This window comes from Peromyscus maniculatus, chromosome 7 (assembly GCF_049852395.1).
Source record: "Peromyscus maniculatus bairdii isolate BWxNUB_F1_BW_parent chromosome 7, HU_Pman_BW_mat_3.1, whole genome shotgun sequence".
Lineage (NCBI taxonomy): Eukaryota > Metazoa > Chordata > Mammalia > Rodentia > Cricetidae > Peromyscus > Peromyscus maniculatus.
The window spans coordinates 78,500,663-78,524,180 of NC_134858.1; the positions used below are offsets into that span (position 1 = coordinate 78,500,663).

Genomic DNA, 23,518 nt, shown 5'->3' on the forward strand with positions numbered 1-23,518 from the left:
CTCCCTTCAAGAGCATTAGTCCAAAGATCCCACCAGGATCCACCCCATAAAGACCTCCCCTCTCCCACCAGTGGCTTCACGGTGACAAGCCTCAACACAAGGCTCTCCAAGGCTGTAACAGATGTTACCACGTCCAGTGTGGTGCTGAGTAAGTGTAAAGGACAGCCTGGTGTTTTCCTTTCTAGCACGACAGAGGTCTTTCTCATAATCAGCATCGCAGGGAAGACTTCGTGCGTGCGTGCGTGCGTGCGTGCGTGTGTCTGTGTGTCTGTGTGCGTAGGTGGGTGTGCACATGTGTGCAGAGCCCAGAGTTCAGCCTTGGGTGTTGTTCCTCAGGCATACTTCCTTATCTTGTTTTCTTTTGGAACAAAGCCTCTCACTTGGCCTGAACTCACTACTTGGATAGTCTAGCTACGGATCACCAGCCCATCTCCACCTCTCCTGCGCTGGAATTACAGGCGCGCACCACCATGCCCAGTGTTTTTATGTGGATTCTTAGAGCCAAACCTGGATCCCCATGCTTGCACAGCAATCACCTTACTAACTAAACAATCTCTCCAGCCTGAGACTGTCATTCTTGATAAGAAGCAGGGTGACACAGTGGTTAAAAGGATTTCTGTGACACGAAACAAACTTGAATTCTAATCTGTGTGCAACTTGCCAGGTATGAGAGCTCAAAGACCTCATTTCATTTGTTTGTAATAAGGAGTTAAGAGATATCCCTACTGCATAAATTTAAAAGAATTAAATGTGACACAGCAACTTGTGCAGAATAATCTAGAAATATTAGCCACTCCCCTCTGTGGAGCTCCATCTTGAGAAAAAACATTATTCGATTTATCGTGGTAGAGCACGGAAAGATCTACTCTGAGTGTTTCTGAAAACACAGGGATGGAAAGCAGCCCTTACTTTCATGGGCCCCTCAGTCTGATGTGGTTGTAAATGTATGTAGCAGAAAATAAACTTATAGGTTATTAGGTTGGCCCATTCCCCCACTTAACATGTGAGGAAAGTAAGACATGCACATCTAAGCAGGTTATCCAGAGGTGTGTAAGTAGAGAAGCGTCAGAAACAGAATACAGACCCTACACACATGCCAGTCCTTCTTCCTAAAGTAGATTCCACGTAGAGAGCTGAGTCTTGACAGCTGCTCTCTACATGGGGATTTGTATGAATACTTATTTGTATGTATGTTTATTCTCTACTGATATAAAGGATATATAGCACAGATTTTATAGGTGATGAAGATGTTCAAGATTGTTATTTTAGAATCCAGATGGTCAACTAATTCTCACAGAACACTTAAGTTGATTTTAACGAGTACAGCCATAGCCAACACGTGGTTGCAATTCGGCTATAATGTGACAAATGAGATCTGGGTCTCAATTCACTGACTGTTTCTGATTGCAGTAAAATACATACAACATAGTAAGCAGCACCTTGATAAATTCAAGCATCTAATTTAGTTGGGTAAATGCATTCTCACTGTTATGTAACCAATGCCCAGAAGTTTTTCATTTCATAAAATGAAAACTGTCTACTCATGAAACAATAATTCTTTATTTCCTCCCCATCTCAGCCCCTGGGAACCACTGTTCTGGTTCTATTTCTATGAGTTTGATCCCTCTGGATACCTCATCTGAGTGAAATCACAAGTATTTTTCTTTTGGTTGCTGGCTTATTTTACTTTGTGTAACATACGTAAGACTCATTCCTGTGGTAGCATGCCTTAAGGTTTTGTACCTTTTGTATGCATGGACCATGGCATACATACCACATCCATTGCATATATACCACATCCATTGCATATATGCCATATCCATTGCATATATACCACATCCATTGCACACACATACACACACACACACATATATATATATATATATATATATATATATATATATATATATATATATCACATCCATCGCATATATACCACATCTATCATGTACATACCACATCCATTGTATATATACCACATCCATTGCATATATACCACATCCATTGCATATATACCACATCCATTGCATATATACCACACTCTTTTATATATACCACAACCATTGCACATATACCAGATATGTGGACCCATCCATACATTGATAGAGACAGGCTGTGTCTATCCCTTGGCTATGTGAATAAAGCTACTATGAACACAATTCTCCAAGTACCTCAAGACTTGACTTTCAATTCTCTTGAATAGTCACCAAGGAATGGCCCTGTTAGATGATAATGGTTTTGTTAATTTAATCCAAAATAATAGTTTTATTCTATTTTTAATGCTATTTTCCGTAGTTTGGGCACCATTTGTATGACCACCAATAATACACAGGTATTCAATTTCTCCACATTCTCACATCTTCGACAGCACTGATTTTCCACATTCTAATAATAAACCTTCTAATGAAGTAAAGTTATCTACTGATACTTCATCAAAACGAAGAAATTGTCATGGAGTCTGACATGTATGTATTAAGCCATTTTTTCCTTATAAAAATTATGTTCATTAAACTGAAACCTGTTTGGCTCAGCACACTTAATGTTACAATACCATTCATTAATCAATATGAGTGGCTATTGAATCAGATAGATTCCAATAATCCCTCAGGCTTCCACACTATTCACACTGTAGCAGCTACTAATACCACGTGTACTTAAACTCTGTATCCTTTTCCTCCTTATATTTTTAAGTATAGATAAAGAGCATAAATGAATCAAACAGTAAATATTTTAGATTTTGTGGCTTATAAGCCTTTGTCATAATCATCTAGCTCTTCTAATGTACCATGAAGCTACTCAAGACAATGCATAAATGCATAGTCATGGATGTGTGCCAATAAAACTTAATTCATAATAAAAGATGGCGGGCCCTAGAGAACTCAAGACTTGTTGCTTGCCATTTTTTTCTTGCGTGAATTCTCTAACCACTGTTCTAGGGCATACTGAACATGGAGTTAGGAAGAAATGCATAGCAGCATGCTACTTACAATGTTTATATCAATTGATTCAAGTAGACATAATCACAATGATACAAATAACAAAAAGGAGATGAATAATCAGGATATGATACATTCTTAGTATTTAGTACTTTTGTATTTTAAGTTAACATAATTCAACTTTTATTAATGGTTAGAGTTAAAATATGGATCACAGTATTCCTGAGAACTTACAAATTGGTTCTCACAGTCTGTGTGGGTTGGTCCAGCTCTCCAGTATCTCCAGGCCCCAGATCTGGTCCTGTCCAGTGAAATTCTTGCTTCTTGCAGCCTATCAACTTTTAAGAAGGCTTGGAAGAATGTAAGAAATGGGTAGCAGGAGACAGAGGTGTGGCAGGCTGTCTTCCAGGCATAACAGTGCTATTCCACTCTTAATGTACAGAGTTATGATTTCCTGCATAAGTTCTCCACAAAGTTGGACCTGTCATGGAGGGGTAAGGGGCTCATGAGTCCCCCCTCTTCATGAAAATATATGCCTGTTAATGACTGATGGGTGACGGAAAGGCATTTTCTTCCCATGGTGTTGCCATGGCTAAAGGGCCCACACTCCTGTAAATAATCCAAAGGAAATTCACTGTGTCATCAAAGAAAAATATGGTACAATTGGAGAACAAGTTAGAAAGAGGATTAATGCAACTGGGAGAGGGACAGGAGAGGATAATGGATTTTTATATAAATATGAGCAAAACAGATTATGCACACATGTGAAAATATCATAACGAAACCCATTATTGTATATAACTAATAACTGAAATTTTTTTAAAAGAATATATTCTCCATCTGTACATGGTGGCTCATGTCTATAATCAGAGAACTCACAAGGCCATGATAGAACTTCAAGTTTCGAACCAGCCTGGTTTCTTGGTAATTGTTTTTACTTCATTACAACTTACTTCTACAAAAGCAACACCACCCGTATCATTTGGGCAGTCTGACCCTAAGGCAGTTGGGCCAGCTCCTGAACTCAGTAAAAAAGCTAAAACTCATGTGGTCATACAGTGAGTCCTCTTTAGCTAGCCTAAGTGAATTTGTGTACACCTTAGAAGTTTCTAAGATTATCCCACATTTTCCAACGTGGGACCCAAGAACTTGGGTAAGGTATGATGCATCGAAGACAGTACCTGTGAGCAGAGTGAGGGGGCTGCATTTTCACTTGGACCAGTGCAACTGATTTCACTTTTTCGTTTAAAGTCTCAATTTTCTCCCCTCTGTAAGCGAACGGCAACAGGGACAGGGCAGCACTCCATACCTGTGAAGGCAGATAGATATTACCATGGTTACTTGAAAATTCTGACTAACCTGGTTTTACAAATGCAGATCATCATTTGTCATCTGAACTCGAACATGAGGCATTAAAGACTACCATTCCGTGAACCCGACAAAACACTTGAAGCTCTGCATAACACCCTGAGGTTGTTAAGGCAAATTCAAACCGCCCAGTGATGTTAACTTTGCGAGTTTTTACCTGCATTTCCCTTAGCCGTGATCTCTCTTTCTCTCCATGTTTTCAATAACTCAGAAGAGACATCTACTCAGACCTGTTTTTCTTTAGGTCTGGCCTCGGTGCCGCCATTTCTGAGTTTTCCTTTCTAGATCCTTCCTTTCTACTCTAGGTTTACCATTCTCTTTTCCTCACGAATATGTCTCTCTGGCTTGCCAAAGTAGATGTTTACTGAATACAGCACACTGTGGCCCTTGAATCGATTTGAGGCATGGAGTTACATTAAAATGCATGTGGCTCTTCTTCAAATCGGAAGCAACTTCCATTCTTTGACCCTTGCATCCATATTTATCAGTCTACTATATTCCATCACCCCTTTGTTGTTGTCGAGTTCTACCTCTGGCCTTACTGTAGGTGCATACTACCAACCAGCACGGCATAGCTCTTTGATCATTAAACATGAGGCATGAATAAAACAGGTCTTCTGTGTGGCAGACCTCCTCCTGTGTATTCTGCGAGGCTGCACTGTCTAATGCTTTCGTCTCATGAGCATGGGCAGCTCAGCCAAGGGGCCTTGGAGAACTTGACCAATAGCTCTGGTGTGAAAACCCAAATGAAATCTGCATGAACAGCACTGGAGACCTAATTATTCATTTCAAACAGGTGGAAAAGTAAATACAGAAATCTGTACTGAGTGGAGAAATACATTTTGCATTATTAGTAGAATACCATGCATTTACTAGAAAGCCTTTGTTGATGCAACTCTTAAGAGTAGTTGAAAAGGGTTATCTAAGCCAAGGCATTATTTGCCCTTTATATTCCTATTTATTAGAAAGAGAAAAGCCTTGCTTTTATATCTAAGTTTTTCACTTGTAATTGTCATTTGCTTTGCTGAAATGCCCAAGGATACAAACGAAAAGCACAAAGCATGGAGCTCTGGATTCCAGAGGTGACTCACTACATCTAGCAATCCATCCTGGACATCTTAGCAGGCCTATTTTGGTGCCGTTCTCCAGACGCAGCAAGGCTGCAGAATCCCAGGTGTTCCCGCTGTGCGCAGAGCCAGGGTGCAAGAGTTGACCCAGGAAGCAAGAGCACACACTCATTAAAGCAGGGAGACAAACTGGCTGGCAGTTTTGTGCATCCCCTTTGCTTGTTACAGAGGGGGCCTGATGTCCCGGTGTATCTAGATTTAACAAGCTGTAGTTCACTGGGGACCCAGAGAGGGCAAAGAAGTGCTTGGTTGGTGAAAGAGAAGAGTACATTGTTTATTTCATGGCTAGAACACCATTTAAGTAATGTAAACTTTTTTTTTCTTGCATGAGACTATATGTCTTGGACATCTAAACAGACATGAAGCAGTATGAGTAATATAGGGCTCTGGCCAACTGAACTAATTAATCATGTTGGGTGGATTAATAATAGGCTCATGATAAGATTTCTGAACTCTTAAGAATGATTTGAAAAGAGCAGCAGGCATCTCTCCATCTGAAGTGAACACAGAACACAATTCGAGGAGTTTTCTCATTCTGCAGTTGTCAGGTGGTTAATCAGGTAGAAAGATTTTCAACTGGACCAGGGAATTAGGTCATCATATTGACTTTTTTTAATCTGTCAGATACAGATTAACACTGAGAACACTTTGTGGTGCAGGTAAATAACATATTTTGGTGAAAACAAAAGTGAGCAGTCGTATATAACAAAAATCATAGTAGAGATACAAACCACAAAGTAGAAATACAAATACAGCCAGTGAATAGGATTGTCCACAATAAATAAAGATGTGTGTACACAAGAGGAAACTCGTGGCTACCAGTGCAGTGCCAGAGTTCTCATGAAATGCCAAGCACAGACCTGAAACTAAGCATTGGATGGGGTACTAGGGAAATATTTTATTTCTTCCCTTTGGCATGATATTTTGAAAATGTTTTTATCACTTCAAAATAGCTTTTTTTTTCTGTCCAGAACAAGCAAGACAGTCAAAGTGCATTAGAAAGTTGAGGGGGGTTTGTTGTTGTTTTGAGGGACTTGTTTGTTTGTTTGTTTGTTTTTATTATTACAGGAATAAACACCAACTGTGAAGGAAAGCTAAGCTCCCCTGGTTGATGTTTTAAACATCATCTTATAAAATCAATCCCATCAGTTGCTTCATGATATAACTATTTTTTTCTGCTAAAAGGAAAAAATTATGAGTCCTTGGAACTTCTGTTTCTGGGATGATATTTGCTCTGATGTTATGTATGGTGTAATGTTCATCCAGTCCATTACATTTCCTTCGGTTGGATTTCCCAGCTGAAAAGTGAAAATCCTGCTGAAGTTTGGCCTCGTCCTCAGACACTGTCCAGTTGCCTTAAACTGCGGCTAAGTAAACTCCTTTTTGTCTGATGTGAAAGTCATTGCCTGAAGCAGAGGTTTAGTTATAACAATGAAAAGTAGCATATTTTATGAATAAATGAAAAATAAGTATGTAACCTAAATAATAGGCAAGCTTATCAGATGGACAGGGGAAGAATCAGACACAACAAGAGATATATGTATTGGATATTTTTGCTGCTGACTTGGCATGCACTTTGTAGTAAATACTGTGGGGTGCATATTATAAATGGGAAATTTGCAACTCATAAAAGCTACGCACACGGGAAGTGGGAGAGGCCAAGACACTTACACAGCACAGTTGATTCCATAGTCACACCAACTCTGTAAGCCCCTTGCCAAACCCCAGCATCCTGGTCCACACAAGCAAGACTTCGAAACACTACATAAAGTTCTATGTCCTCACGATATAAACAGGCTGGCTGGCAGTTAAAACCAACACCAGTTTCTAAGCTTCTATTCCATTTATTTGTTCTTACTGAAATGCATGCCTTTCTGTCAACCAAATGAAAATAAATGGACGGGAATCCTTTTCATGTGAGCTAATAGGAAATAAGAAAGCTATGTTTCCTGCTTTTTGAACTGTGTGAGTGTGATAAGAAAATGAATTTTCTTTGGAGAGGAGCAAGTGTTTCAAACGAATGTGCAAAATATGTTTATGCGAATATTTGTATTTTCCATCTACAGAATTACAGTAGACATATTCCTGTTTTCTGGGTGGAAATAATGGCCCAGGAAAATTACCTACTAGATGCACAAAAATTAGAAATAATCTATGTGGGGAAAGCAGCACAAAGAAGCTGTTCATTGGTCTCCCTGCTACTTTTTAAAACATTTTTTTCATAGATTTTTTAAAAAATGTTATGTATATGAATGTTTTGCCTGCATGTATATGTGTGTATGCACCACACGCATGCCTGGTGCTCTTGAAGGTCAGAAGAGGGTGTCTGTCGGGTCCCCTGGAACTGGAGTTAGGGATGGTTGAGCCACCATGTGAATGCTGGGAACCAAGTACCTGTGCAAGAGCAGAAAGTGCTTGTAACCACTGAGCCATATCTCCAGTCCCAATATTTTATTTCTTAAGACTGCATACTGTGGTTATTCAACATGTTTAGAAAAATCAGAATTTTAAAGTTCTGTAACAATATAAGTTACTATGATTTTCAGCTAGAAAAGAAAATTATTTCCCAAAAATAAACAGTATAGTTTGCTTTTCTGAAATGTGCATATTTTCTTAATGACATACATTGTAAGCGGCAAATGTCCAAGTGGGCTCAACTCACTTTTGAAGCTGTTACAAGAGTGCAAAGTGAAGAAGTGAGGGATTTAAACCTGAGGGTAGGCACCAAATTAATCAGAGGCAGCCAGGTTCTGTGAGTTGTCTAAAAGGATTTTTTTTTTTACTTAATGTAAATGAACTTTTACTGAAAAGCACTTATCGCTGTTGTGAGTGCTGTCTCCCCAGGAGGGCGCAACTTCCACAGCACCATGCAGAAACACTGAAAAGCACAACTATTCTTTCTAGGGGGAGAGAAAAAAATGCTGTGTTTCATTTTCATTTGTTCTATCATTTTACAAAAACCTTGATACATTAAAAAAAAAGGCTCCGTACCAAGCTGGTTCTGTAAACTAGGCTTCAGAAAGAACTACTTCTCAGCCTGCCAATGCATTCCTCCTTAATTTTAAGTGGGCAGTCATGATGCATCAAGGTTGTTGAGTAAGTCAGATTAACCAAGTCTTCTTGCCTTATTTATATGAATGCTCTCCCTTCACAAAAATTAATATGTTGACATTTGCTCTTGGCATTTTTCTAACTAAAAAGACCCTTTAAGTGGTGCAGAAATTGTTTCTCTAATAATCTAATTTCTCTTATTCCTTTGTTATTCTTTTCTGTAACTGATAGCCAGAAAAAGAAAATTTAAAAAAAAAATCACTTAAGTGACCCTGTTAATCTTAAAGTTATCCTGTGATCTACCAGTTCTTTCTAAGTAATGCCTGAAAGAATTTATCAAGATCCAGAGCAATACTGATAGCCTGCTGCATCGGAGGTGGGTGGCAGGAGAGGGCGAGCCCAGATTTCTCACCATTTCAGGGCTGCTTGCAGCTTAGGAAAAGGAGATTTAGAGGAGAGAACAGGCAGAACCAAGCTCACACACACACACACACACACACACACACACACACACACACATACACACACACACACACATTCATGTGCAAGGATACACTTTCACACATGAGCACACATGCTCAGAATTCATGATGAAGTCCATGTTCCTGGTGTTAGATCCTGGTCTGACTGTGCAGACCTCAAGTGTAGGTTTGAAGGCAGCTGCCGCCCTGTGGTGTGATCCATGGCTGGCTAAATGGAGGCTCTGTTGCCTAGTCCTACCACCTCACAATGTTCCTAAACTTTTGGAATCTATGATTTACTTCCTCCTTCTCAAAATAAGGCTCATAATTAATGAGGAGTCATGTGTGCTCGTGTGTGTGTGTGTGTGTGTGTGTGTGTGTGTGTGTGTGTACATGCGTCATGCATGTACATGAGTGTGCATACTGGGGAAGCCGGAGGAGGATATCAACTGCCTTTCTCTACTGCTCTCTTCCTTACTCATTTAAGACAGGGGCTCACACTGAACCAGAAACATTGTTTCTGCCAGGCTGGCTGAGCAAGCTTCCAGAATATCTTCTCACTTCCTGGTGCAGGGTTCAGGCACACGCAGCCATGCCCGGCTTTTTACAGAAGTACTGGGCATTGAACTCAGGTCCTCAAGCTTTCACAGCAAGTGTTCTTACCCCCTGAGCTGTCTTCCCAGTTGCTAATTATGCTTCAAGTTCTGTCCTTTTATCTGGAGGCAATTTCATAAACAGTTTATAACAAATGAAAAATGTTACTGTAGCAGTTGCCTCTTGAGCTTCGCTGGCTGCACAGGCGTCATTGGGTACTTGGCACGGGTCCACTGGCCCTGGGCATTCTGAGGATATTTATTATGAAGCAGAGTCAGGACAAACATCTTAAAAGATGAAGATGACTGAAGTCCTCTGGTTGGGGAGCATCCCTTCATACCCAGGAAGTGCAGTCACTGAAAGCTTTAGACTTCCCATGGCATAAAGCCACGGCATAGAGAAGGCAGAGGACAGCGACGGGAGCTCTGCTAAAACAGGCTGGAACAAAAGATTGGGGGAAGGCCTGAGGAACGGCAGAAGAGAGAGATGAAAAAGGGTTGCTGAGTACTCCGTCATCCATGCTGCTTAGTGATTACAGAATGAACAGTCAGCTGCGAATCTGATTCGTAACTGAAATGCAGCCTCTGGGTAGAAGGACTGTAGCACACTGTGTGAGTGTACTTCATTCTGTTTTCAAAGATTATCCTTTAATTGCCTTTGCTTTATAGTTAGGGATTTCTTTTTCCTAGCATAGAAACTGAGGGTCTGGGTCAAAACATAAATCTTTTCAGCTCAGTAGTTGAGCAGCAAGGACTTGGCATCTCATCTTTGTAGGTTACAATAAAGAAATCTTTGCCAGTTCTAACTCATCACCTCCCTCCTGGTCTCTGAAGAATTTAGACAAAGGGAAATTGACAGAAGCACCTGTCGTGGCTGGTTTACCAGCGTCCTCAGAGTGGAGAGAAGGGGACAGTTCTCAAGAAGACGACTGTGAGCCTGTCTCTCCTCTCTGGAACTGCCTGTTGGAGTGGGTTCTTGCTGATACCTTGAGGCCTATGGGGAGCATCCTCCCGTGGGGTCAAGGACGGCAGGAGCAAGGAGGCCTCACCTCCTGTGGGTGAAGGGGCTGTGTGCGTACTGTGGGGTGAGGCCTGTGGCCAGGCCTGCACGCATGCCTGCACGCATGCCTGCAGACAGGGTCAGGCATCTAGCTGGAGCCACACAATGAGCGGTGGAGTCTGCTGCTAACTTGTTAAAATGCACTGTTTGTAGCCACTGAGATAAATATTTACTTCCCTTAACCTTTACTTGTGTTAGATAATTTTACTCAAGGGGGGGAGGGGGAGGAGAATTCCACTTGGCAGAACTATGGTGAAGTTTTCTGTGAGCAGGCCCAAAGTTCAACACTTTCCAAAGGAAAGCCAAGGAAAGTGGAGCAACAACAAGTCCCCATCCCCTCCTCTCCTGTGCTCTAAGCAATGGGTCCCTTCTCGAAATCTCCCCTGCTCTTACTTCAAGACTTCTGTGAAAGGCAGCAATCAAGGAGTCTGGAAGCTGTACAATGGTCTATAGCCCAAGCCCAGCATCTGAGAGACGGGAGTTCCTGAGAAACCCTGAAGCAGTATTAATTACTTGTTAAGAGCAATTAACGAAAATGACTACATTAAATATCTTCAAAGACTTGGAAACGATCCACTCGAGATCCCTTCCAAACACAAATATGAGCTTGTGTTTTCTACCTGATGTCTGAAGTCCAGACGCCAGTTTGAACTTGTGTCAGAAAAGACAAGTGCTAGGGAATTAAGTACCCAGAGAAAAAGTGCTTTGGAAAATGTGAGTGAATGCTTCATATACGTTGGCAGTTGCAAACAGTCAAGTATTTCCCCACCAATTCACATATGGTTTAAATTGATATATCTGACATCTGCAGGACAATTTTTAAAAACATATGTGTGTGTTTGTGGGTGAGTGGGTATGGGTGTACACTCATGTGCAGGTGCACGTGCACATGTATGTTCACCTGCATGTGGATGCCTGAAGTGGACACTGGTGTCTTCCTTGCTCACTCTCCACCTTATATACTGAAGCAGGGTCTCTCACTGAACCTCTAGCCTGCTGACTTGGAGCTAGCTAGCTGGCTTCAGGGATCCAAGGTCTCTGCCTCTTCAGTGCTTGGATTACAGACAGGCCACATCCATCATGGTTATCTACATGAATTCTGGGGATCTGAATTCCAGTCCTCACATTCACCTGGCAAGTGCTGTACCTTCCTGTTTGCTTGTTGACAGCAATTCATCTTGTTTTTGTTTTTCCTTCTTCTTCCCTCTAAAATTGTGTCACTGAAAGCATAGTCCCTCCCTGGGCCAAGGCTTTGGCACTGACTTATTAGAAACCTGCAGAATCTCAGGATCCAGCCCAGACTTTTTCAATCAGAAATTCCATTTTTAACAAGGACTCTGGGGACTTCATGGGCAAACTACTCCCTTGGGAACACCACTCTTAAACATGGCTGTGCACACTGCTTATAAGGAAAGGGCAATTATTAAAGATAAGCCAAAAAAATTTAAAGTCTAAAACTTGCAGCTGGAAAGACATCTTGGTTGACAATTGCTTGCCATGTTCAAGCATGGGGACCTAAATTCAAGCCCTAGTGCGTACACACACACACACACACACACACACACACACACACACACACACACAGCCAGGCAACATGGTGGTCTGAACCTGTAATAACTCGTGTGAGGAGTTAGAGATAGGAGGATCCCTGGCACTTACTGGCCAGGCAGACTAGCAGACAGTGAGCTCCAGATGCAGGGAGAGACCCTGTCTCAAAAAACTAAAGTGGAGAACTGGAGAGATACCAGAGCTCTGATGTTCAGAATCCAGGTAACCTAAGTTGTAAAAGGTGTAAAAGTCAGGCAGGCATGGCAGTCATCCAAAATCTCTTTACTAGGGAACCAGAGACTGGTGATCGGCCGGAAAAACTAATTAGTTAGACTCAGTGGACTCAGCAAGCTCCAGGTTCAACAAATAAAGTAGACAGTCATGGAGGAAGAAATCCAGCATCAACTTTGGACATCCACAGGTACACACACACACACACACACACACACACACACACACACGAACATTTATATGAAGTCACAGGAAATGTCTAGGATCTTTTTCATGGTTCAATCACTATATTAAATGTAACAAATTTTCAACATGGCTAGAATTAAATATTTTTTAGAAATCCCAGTACACAGCTGGAAGTTCATTATAAAAGCCTCCACTAATGAGCAATAGACAAATCACAAGTTGGAAGGGAAAGAATTCTTGATGACAAATAGAAGAGCAGGCCCTGGTCTTGCCAATGAGTTTTTTTTTTTTTTTTGGTTGTTGTTGTTTTTGTTTTTGTTTTGTTTTGTTTTGTTTGTTTTTTTAATGGATCAGGGCAATTGTTGCACCCTCTTTCCTCAAACTGTTAGTAAGTCAAGTGCAGTATTTTCTAGAATTTTCAATAAGAGGATTATGCTGTGAGTCCTCTGAAAAACGATTTTTAAATGCTGTGTTCAGAACAAGAATAAACTCTGCTCGATTGTGATTGTCTTTCTGAAAATCCGAAGCCCAAGTTCCCTCTGTTGTTACAGAGGAAGGGCAGCCAGGACACTCCAGACACCTCTGCCTTCACTGTGGGAAACAAACGAGAACACCTAAGGGAGCACATGCCTGAATCCTGTAGAGCATACAGCCCAAGCGGTGAGCAGATCCGCGATGGCATGGCTTCCTGCTTCATCCTGACAGCTGAGTTCCATGTGCTAATGACAGTCTCTACTGAAACTCACACACTTAAGCAATTCTTTACTGCTAATTAGTTTCAGGCGAGGGGGGGTGGGGTGGGGGTGGAGAACTTCGGGGCAATAGTGGTCTGAGAGTGAGGGAACTTAGTTGATTTAATTCTTTTTCTTAAGGTGTTGAATTTCCCAAATGTTTCACAATTTATTACCTTGCAGTAAAACCTTTTTAAGAACAAAATAATTTTATCACTGTTGGTCAAAACACAAAACAACTGCATATTAAAGCAGCAGGAGCTCTGATGTTTGTTTTTTTTTGTTTTGTTTTGTTTTTTTTTTTTTTTTTTGTCTACATACTGCCATACAATTAAATCATTTGATTCTAGAGATGCTCAACTGGGGACGAGGGTTAATCAGAGGAAAACCACCTCAAGCAATCAAAACTATTCTGCAGCTACCTAATGCTTAACTAGTGGTGGTTAAAACAGAATATTCCGTCCTTCTTTATGACTGCCAATTACATGTTCTTGTTGACTGAGTGGAGAAAATTCAAAGGAGCTAAGTATATCCATGAAAAGAAAAGTGAAGTGCTCTTCAAAAAAGGACACTTGCTGTTCTTGCAGAGGACTGGGGTCCAGGTCCCAGCACCCACACTGGTTGGTTCACGACTGCCTGTAACTCTAGTTTCAGGAGACCTGATGCCCTCTTCTGGAATCAGAGGGCACCTGCACTCATGTACACACCCACACAAACCACCCCCCCCACACCTCCACACACACACACCACAAGGAAAAGAAAAAGAAAATTGGCTTACTGGTAGAGAATTTACCTAGCACAAGAAAGACCCTAAGTTCAATCCCCACTATTCCAAAAAGAAAATACAGTTTTGATTATACTTTTCTCTACTGAAGACGCCTTCAGCTTATTGCTTCCCACTGAATAAACTGCTATTTTCCTAGTGAATAAATTCTAAACCCTAAAACACGGCTGAAAGCCTCCCATGCTCTTCTCTCTTACAGGCTCCGCTTGCCATCGACCCTTTCTGGGACCCAAGCCAATGAAGCGGTGCACCACGCAACACCATTCCACACGGTGCTGCCCGCTGTCCACAGTGCTTCCCTTTCCTCAGCACTGCTCGGCACTGCCTCGCTCCCCACATCACTTCCAACTGCCCAGAAAAGGGGAGGAAATCCTACTCTTGCAAGTATGCTCGTCAGTTTTAACTATCAACTTGACACAAGCCAGCACCTCCAGGAAAGAGAGATTAGTTCACTAGATCAAGTTGCCTGTGGGCATGTTTGTGGAAGATTATCTTGATGGTTAACTGATGTTAGAGGAACCGGTCCATTGTGGGAGGCATCAATCCCTAGGCTCCCAGTTCCTGAACATTAAAAGACAAGAGAAAGCCACCAAGTGATGAGCTAAGGACACTTATATTCTCTGTTTGTTCTTGTCGTGGATGTCATTTGACCAGCTGCTTAACTTCCTGCCTTGACTTCCCTGAAATAATAGACTTTCACTTGGAATTAGAACCTTTCCTCCCTATGTTCCTTTTTGCCAGAGTATTTATCACTGCAATATAAATTAAACCAGGATGGCAGTAAGTTGGAGAGCTGACAGCCTTCTGTAACAGTATGCTCTGAGAAAAACATTTATTACATTACTTGACAAGATGTTCTGGGATGGATGGAACTACATGCTTTCGTCTTTCCGGTTTGCTATCTTCATCATATGGGCCACAGTTTTCAGGTTCGGTTCATTTGCAGTCACAAAACAGATGCTGCTGCACTAATGACACATCCTGACAAATCTACACCCAAAATGAAAGGGACACGGGTATCTCTCACATACCTTTTCTATAGGGGAAAGAAATCTTACCCAGCATGCCATTGGTAGATCCCTGCTAAACCGCCAATTGGAAGGAATGACCCACATCCATCTCTAGTTTCAGAGAAGACATAAAATATAAGCATTCAGGATTTCTGGCCTTCAAGATAGCTAGCTAGCTTCTGTATTAGCCAGAAAGAGGCTTGGGGTAGGGTGGTGTGACTGTTCTGAAGGCAACCAGCAGCTGCTTTTAGTACTTCAGTCCAAGATGCTCAAATCTAATGACTGAATCCACATCTCTGATTCACCCAGGTAAAGCAACCTCTCCCTTGAGTTTATACAGTGCTGGGTGCCTTTTCTATCCCAGCTATAGCTCCCGCTTCCTACTACAGGTTCGTGTTTTCCTAATTTCCTCTATGGAAATATTCCCTTTCTCTCTCCTTCATCTTTTACTCTTCCTATGCCCCAGCTTGTTCACTGACCCTTGGAAAGTCTTGAATAAATGTTTCCTGAACTGGAAACATCAATAATTTGGATAACAGTTAGATGGTTCATTTTCTATGTGGAAGAAAAAGATGCCTTGCTCCAAAGTAAGTTTATATCTTATACACACTGGCTATTAATACACAGTCCATAGGTTCTTGGGAGGCTGAGGAAAAAGAATCATCAGGAGGAGTTCAAGGACAGTCTGGACTCACCTCATCAAAGACATTACTGGAGAAAGAGGCAGGTTTTCCAAGGGCACTTTCTGGAATGATTCCTAAAGTCAGTTTAGGTCAAAAGCATCTAGCTGCCAATGAGACACAGAGACTCAATCAGGTAGAGACAGCCTCAGTGCCTGGGAAAAGTTGGTGCAAAGTTGCTGTCCTGCCTCCAAACTTCAAATCTTCTCTCTTTACAAGAGATTAATTAACTGGCCTCCAACCTAGGATTTCTGTCACTCTCTGAACCAATCAATAGAAGCATCCTGCTCCCTGAACTTATGGTACTATCAGGGTCTCCCAAAAACATGGGTACTAATAACACTCTTGAGTCAACTAAGGCACAGCTTGGAACTCAGCCCCACTCCAAAGACTGGCCAAATGCAGTTCTGCCTGGTAAAGTACCAGCTCTGCTGGCTCTGGTGGCAACATGCTAGCTACATATCGAGTTTCTCCAGCAAAACAAAGAACTTGTCAGATACCCTAAACACCATCCTGGTAGACTGTGTTTAGTTAAATGCTATTTTTTCCTACCACCTAGTCATAGAATTGAGTCAGTTTTCCCCAAAGTCTAAGCAACTTATCTCCAACCAAGAGGCAGCTGACTCAATAGTTGTTCATTCCACTTGTACTGCTGCATTTTTACCAACGTTCCTCAGACTGACACTACAGCAACCCACACAAGCAAAGCAACCCAATCAGTTTAGACCAAAAGCCAACTGAATGGGAAAAGCATTTTGTATTTTATTCTAAAGGTCGGGTCAATCAAAGACCTTTTTCTTCCGTTGGAGCAGGTAGGTATTTGCTGATAGGGCCAACGATCCCAGTTAAAGTAGTAAATAAGACAGTTTGTACTTGGAGAGGCAGGTTATCTGAAGACTCTCCTGATTTCATTCCACACTGGGGAAAATTTATGTGAGTCCTAGGATTTGGTAGGATGCAGGGTAACTGCTCTGGCAGAGCTGGCAAAGGGGCAGGGAGCATGCTCCCACTTCGCTCAGAGGCATCTGCCCAGTGAAAGATGCTAAAGACATGACAAAGCTTATTGAACTTGGAAGGCCTGCAACCCCATGCCTCCCATGGAAGATGTGACTCACAGCTGATCATGAAGGCCAAGCACCCAGGAGAAGCCTAGGAATGTCTGCTGTAATTACCTACATTGCTCTTACACTCTTACACCAACCATTCTCCAGAGGATGCAACTCACAGCCACAGCAAAAACTGACCATTCAGGTTCATAAAGGAAATCTGCACCAGCCTAGATCCCTGTGGTCAAACAGCTCTGTCGCTCTCTCACAGGAAGTACTTCTTAGCAATCACAGACGTTTTTATTTTCCATGTTAGATTTCTAAATGATTGTGTGTGTGTGTGTGTGTGTGTGTGTGTGTGTGTGTTGTATGAAGCTGTTCAAGTGTCTACATGTGCATATATGTGTGCCTAATCCCACATCCCCAGTGCTAGGATTACTTCTTATGTAAGTGCTGGGATTTGGTCCCAAGTCCTCATGCTTACACAAGGATTTTTACAAAGTGAGCCATCTCTCCACTCCATAAATGGTAGACTACAGTCCTCTTTTCAACATGCAATATCCTATTCAGGGCCATATAATATTGTCACTGTTCCTCTGTATTGAACAAACAAACAAAGAAAAAAATCAAGGCTGAAGAGATAGCTCAAAGGTTAAGAGGTCTTGTTGCTTTTCCAGAGGATCTGAGTTCAATTCTCAGCATCCACGTAAGTCAGCTCACAACCGCCTATAACTCCAGCTCCAGGGATACACCTTCTGGTCTCTGATTGCACCTATTCTCTCTCTCTCTCTCTCTCTCTCTCTCTCTCTCTCTCTCTCTCTCTCTCTCTCTCTCTCACCAAAATAAATCTTTCAAAAACATCAAAATATAGTGATTTCTGTACATTATGATTTAACATTAAAAAAAGGAGCCAGCTGGATGGGAAATGGTGCTTGCCATCAGGCCTGGTGAGCTGACTTCAAAAGCCTGACATGCACACGGCTGAAGGAGAAAACAGAATCCTGCACGTGGTCCTCTGACCTCTACCTGTGTACCATGGCACACGTGTACACACATACATACACAAATAAACAAATATACTTATAAATTTTAAAAACAAAGACTCAAAATGGAAAATAAATGACCAGTTATCTGGTTCTCCAAATGCCCTCTGCTGCTATTGCTGGGGAGGAATCTGCGATTTCGTTTCTCTCTCCTCACTTACAGAGCACTCAGTTGTTACAGTGGTACAGGCCAGAACGATGGTACAGCACAGTGGCTAAGAACACCTACTGGAAAGGAACTTGAATTTCAGTCTCAAGTTGTAGCTGTACCATTTATCCAGCTATGTGAATTTGGGCAGGCTATTTACCTTCCATGGTGCCCCAGTTTTTCCACGCATGAAATGGTCTCTATTTTCCCATTAAGAAGATACAATGACTTACTACTTTTAGTCAGTTACGTGAATAATATAAGGTTACGTATGCAACAGAAAGCTGCATGCATCCATATCCAGTGTGGAATGTAGAGCCAATTTAAGACGGACACCTCTGTGGTGTTGCCAGTGTCTCAACTCTTCCTACAACAATGGGTATTAGAATCTGAGTCCATTTTTTTTTTTTTTTAATGTCTACCCTCTGATGTTTTAAGCCCCTGTTCCCTACTTCTCACCCCTCTAGTATCTGGGAAAACCAATACAAATTAACTGACTATTGCTCTCTTGGTATGGAAGGAATGTCTGGGGGGGTGGAGATTCAAGCCATACAGACCTGGGAACTCTCATTTGGTCAAAACACATAACCACAATCAAAACCAGACCCACTTTCCTCCCTTGCTTAAGCTGGTCTAGACCAGTATGAATGTCTTCCCTGCTCACTTCAGATCTTCTTGGTGTGTGTGTGTGTGTGTGTGTGTGTGTGTGTGTGTGTGTGTGTGATCAATTTTAAAATCCAAACCAATGTTAAATGTGAAAATGGACACTCAAGAAATGGAGGTGGGGGAAGTGGTGGTCAATACCCTCTATTTGATGACTGCTGGTCCTCTGGAGTCTCTCTTCTCTTCCTCTTGGCCTGCTCACTGGCCATGCTAGTCATAAGCATGCCACACCTTAATACCAGAACTACGGCCTTAACTACGTTTTCAGTGGTCATAGTGCCTTACTGACATACAATCTCCCATAACAGGCAAGGGTGACCCAGCAGGCTTGGCACTTAAAATTAGCAAGAAAAAAAAGTGAGACCTCATAGACCTTACCCCACAGGTGGCACATTCCAGTATAAAGACAAAAACTATAGAAACTTAAAGCTTTCATTTAAACTATAGGAGCAATAATTTCTACTATTTTGCCTTTAATCCCCCAATTTGGCCAGTGGTGAGACCTGACAGAAATGAATAGCATCTAACAGAGGACCCTCAGTGAAGACTCTCAGACCCAGTGATTATTTAAATAGCTAGGTATACCACACTGACGACAGCTTCACCTTTCAAGATTCATTTGACATACCCAGGTTCACAAAATAGCAGTGGAGTCTCTGTCTGTCTCTCTGTCTCTCTGTCTCTCTGTCACACACACACACACACACACACACACACACACACACACACACACAGCCTGAGGCCTATACCTCAATTAAACCTCTGGCAATTACGTTTGCAGTTAAACTGCTGCATACTCCCTTGTGCTACTGCAAAACAGCGATTTATCTCACAGCACCCGTGACACCCAAGTAAGTCCAACATCTTTTAATTCAGAGGTCCACATAATATTAACTTGTTGTACTTAAGCTCATTTACTTTGTTCCTTGGAAACCTCACCCATTAAAGAGGACCCTCCCAAACAAAAAGCACTGTGTCTAAACTGCACCATATCCAGCCTTCCCTTTAATGTCCCTCTCCAAGGTCCTTCACGGCAGAAACCTCAGCAACCTCCCCTTCCGGTAGCCCCAAACTGCCTGCTGGGTTCCTCCTCTGGCCCGTGCTACACAAGTATTGAAACATCAACTGCTTGCTGAGCCATTCTGGAGTTAAAAGTCCTGCTCTGGCCCAGCTTAGGATCCTTTGTACCCAGTTTTCCTCTTGGGTTTGTGGACCATGGAACAACACTCTTCAGACTCAGCAATTATGGAGAGCTCCTTGTCATCATGGAAATGCCATGACCTATAGGAAGAAGTGACTTGTCCGATCTGCTGTCGTTTGCTAGATGGGAAATTGTTGTAAGATGTCAGCCCTCTCCCACCTCCTCTGGAGACTTGGGAGTCCCGTAAGACTAGATGAGTGTTTAGACAAGGCAGTCTAAGCTTTACTGGTGTCAAAGTCACCCTGTCATGAGATGACACTCTCTTGTGAGCTGTTGCCATCCAATCTCAGTCAATACGCCCATGATGGGGAGCTGTCACCCAAACTGATAAACTCCATGCAGTCATCTTGGCCTAGAAGATGCTCGTCTAGCAGCTAGTTCAATGTTTATGTTCTAACAGACTCTTGGGATCGTACCAATGATCCAGCCAATTAATCACCAACAGCAGCTATTCTTTATTGTAGCTCATCCTTTTGGGGGGGGTGGAAATTGGGAATTTTCTTAAGGATTTACAGGTCACACATGTACGCACTTATTAATGCTGAGAGAAGTCTTCAGACGTCTTTTGTTATCCCTTCCAAGTGCCTAGCCTTTCAGACAGTGGCCAAGATCTCCATTTCTCTCAACATAAAACACCACGGTTCCTAAAGACAGCAGTCAATGGTACTTTTACCACTGGCCTGGTACTTCAGGTGTCATTGATTGCAATACGGCTTTTTAAAACAAGTTAAACATCAACTAAATGAGACATGGTATGTTTCAGTCATCCATCAAGCATCCATGCTTAACAGTTCAGATCCACTTGTGATGTCCATGCACTGACACTTTGCAAGCCTCAGCTGTCCCCTCCCACAGGATGATCGCTGCTCATTCTCTTTGCTGATGCTGTTCCCTGTGGTGAGTCTTTCTCCCACCCATCACCTGAGGTTCCTCTTCTTCAAAATAACCTTAAAAGATAACTTGCCCAAAACCCTTTCCAGATTCTCCCAGCCAGACAAGTTTCTCTCTACTCGAAACTCATGCCACGGTGTGAGCCTCCAGTTTCTTATCTCCCACTCTATAGCAAAATTGTTCATATTATGCTGTCCAAAAGCTCAAGCTTTGAGCATGCGTCCTAGAGACAGACACCCTCACTAGCCTTCCTCCCCTCCACCTCCCAAAAACCCTGCGGTTTAAATCCCACACCTGACTTTTACTAACCTAGACGTAAGGCAGTAAATCACTGTCTTCTCTCAGCCTCAGCCTGCTCTTCAGAGGGCTTTGCTCAAAGTCTGACTTACAGGAAACACTTGGTAAAATGTGAGTTATTATCGTCATCACCGGGCCTCACTAGTAGGTGTGAAACAACCGTATGTCAGAAACCCATTTTTAAAACTCTATCCCAACAACGGCACCTGATACGCAGAAAGCATCTAATAAATATTTATTGACTCACCTGGATGAATGATTCATGGAGCCTCGTGGAGATGCTAAAGCAAATAAGTGAGAAGATCGATACACAGTTCACAGCTTGCATGGAATTTAAATGATGGGGTACACACGGAACATCTGAAATAAAAGCAGAAGGTAGGCAAGGGCACAGCTTGCTGTGGAAACTACTTCCTATGTGGGAAAGGTCAGTTAACTTCGCACATGCTCCTTCATACCTGCCCCTCCCGCCTCCCGTCCACATCCCTCCTTCCCTTCCTCCGCCTTATTCCAAGCTGACTTGACATCTAAATGTATTGCTTTCATGAAGAAAGTCAGCATTCACAGGTTTAAAACTGCAGCTAGCTAGTTTTCTCCTTACTCAAAATCCTGTCCACAAATATTTTATTGCTCTGTAAAATTTGATATAAAAACCTTTATGACAAAAAAGTGAACTCTGTACTTTTAAATAGGCTTCAACACCACTTTCAGAGTTTAAAGATAGCCATTCTCCTTCAAGCTCTGCATTAAGGGAGAAAATGGCAAAAGCAGGAACAGAGGCAGGCACAGCAGTGCTCACCAGAAGATTACCTAAGTCACAGGACACATCCTCTGTATGAAATGTAGTATTCTAAAACAACTTTAGAGATAGTGGCAATGATTACTGTACATATGTAAACTACATGTGGCATGAAGAGAAAGCAGTTTATCTCAGTATTAAGGCTTTTCACCCTTGATGGAGAGTATCAAACACTGTGACCTTGACCCCTGGAGTTTTAAATATTTATGTTATATTTGAATATTTTAAAAGTATAAATTAACTTAAATATATATTTTAAATGCTGTATAGCCACACTTGGGATCGATAGGAACGATCACAGAATGTGTCTGACTGAAAAGCTAAGTCTTCTTTGCGGCTCGCTGCCCTCACATCCTAACACTGGCGACTGTCCATGACGGATGTGTTTGTAAATGGACCTGCCTAAAGTCACAGCTAGTCCACTTCCCCTGTGTACAAGTAGTGACCTTGAAATACCATGTATCACAGCTATCTTTGGAGAAATCAACAAAAACTAGTAAAGCCAGTGCTATGTGAGAAAAGCCTATAAGCTTTCCATAAAAATTGTATCTTCATTATATCCTCAAATTAAAAAGTATTATTAAATATGCACTTTCCTCAAAAAAGTCTTATTGTTGGTTGTATTTTGAGTTCTTGCCTCCTTGATAACGAGTGTTATCTGACATTTATCAAACTAAACTGACTCATAAATAGGCCTTCTTATCATAAAATGTTGGCTAAAGAGAGAAAGCATATTTAATAAAAATTTACGTGTAAGTTTGTAATGTAGCCATCTAATTTAAGGCACATTTTAATTTTAGGTAATTCAGCAAAGCTCCTTTCCTACAGGATTTTATATCAACTGGTATCACATTCAAAGGCACCAACTGAAGTCTTCTCGAAATCCACATAAATGACAAACCTTTTGCGAACTGTGGCATGCGCTCCACAGCGAGAGACAGCTGGGGTTCTCGTCTGTGGGGCTGCATGTACAGATAGCAAAGCCGTGCAGCAGCAGGGCTGGCCACAGCCTGTCAACACACGGGCTTTAATAAGGTGAGAATGTTTTGTATTGCCGGAGCTTCCCTGGCATAGGCATGAGCAAGAGAGCAGACCATAATCATGCAAAACTGACGCTTTCACCTGGTGACAAACTTCGTGGCCATGAAGTTTCATTTCTCACCAGCTGAACTCATTCCTCTTCAAAATAGAATTATACACATTACCCAGCATTCCAGAGTTTCTGTCCTTCCAATCCAAGTATCACCACAGAGTCTCCAAAACACTTCCTATCATGGAGGTGAACAGGCATATATGAAAATGCTGTGGTAAAATCCACTCTTCTGTACAATTTATACATAATACAATTATAAAACTATTTCCTATCATGCTATAGATAGAGATGTTTTATAGTAGCAACCATCAGGAAAGTATTATTTCAAAAACATTAGCATATGTTCAGGGACCTGAAGCATGGTACCTGTTACTAATTTTGAAGAAAAATCTGAAGGAGATTGAAACCCTCACTCAAACACAGTACAAATGCACCAAGGAAATTGTCTTCTTAAAAATTAGACTTGGGAATTTCTAAGGTAGGCAATGAGCAATACTGCCATCTGTCAATCAGGGTGGGAGATGGGTAGCTCAGAATCTTGGTTCTAGAATGGCTGGCATTATACTACGGG

The 23,518-nt window shown here is 41.8% G+C and overlaps 1 long non-coding RNA gene across 1 annotated transcript; it reads right to left on the reverse strand.

Annotated features, from left to right (window-relative positions):
- Positions 1-1,961: 1,961 nt before the first annotated feature.
- Positions 1,962-21,518, reverse strand: LOC143274142 (uncharacterized). Its single transcript, XR_013052572.1, has 3 exons — positions 21,303-21,518; positions 4,118-4,245; positions 1,962-3,545 (listed from the first exon to the last, which is right to left on the reverse strand). It is a non-coding gene; the product is annotated as an uncharacterized LOC143274142 (long non-coding RNA).
- Positions 21,519-23,518: the final 2,000 nt, after the last annotated feature.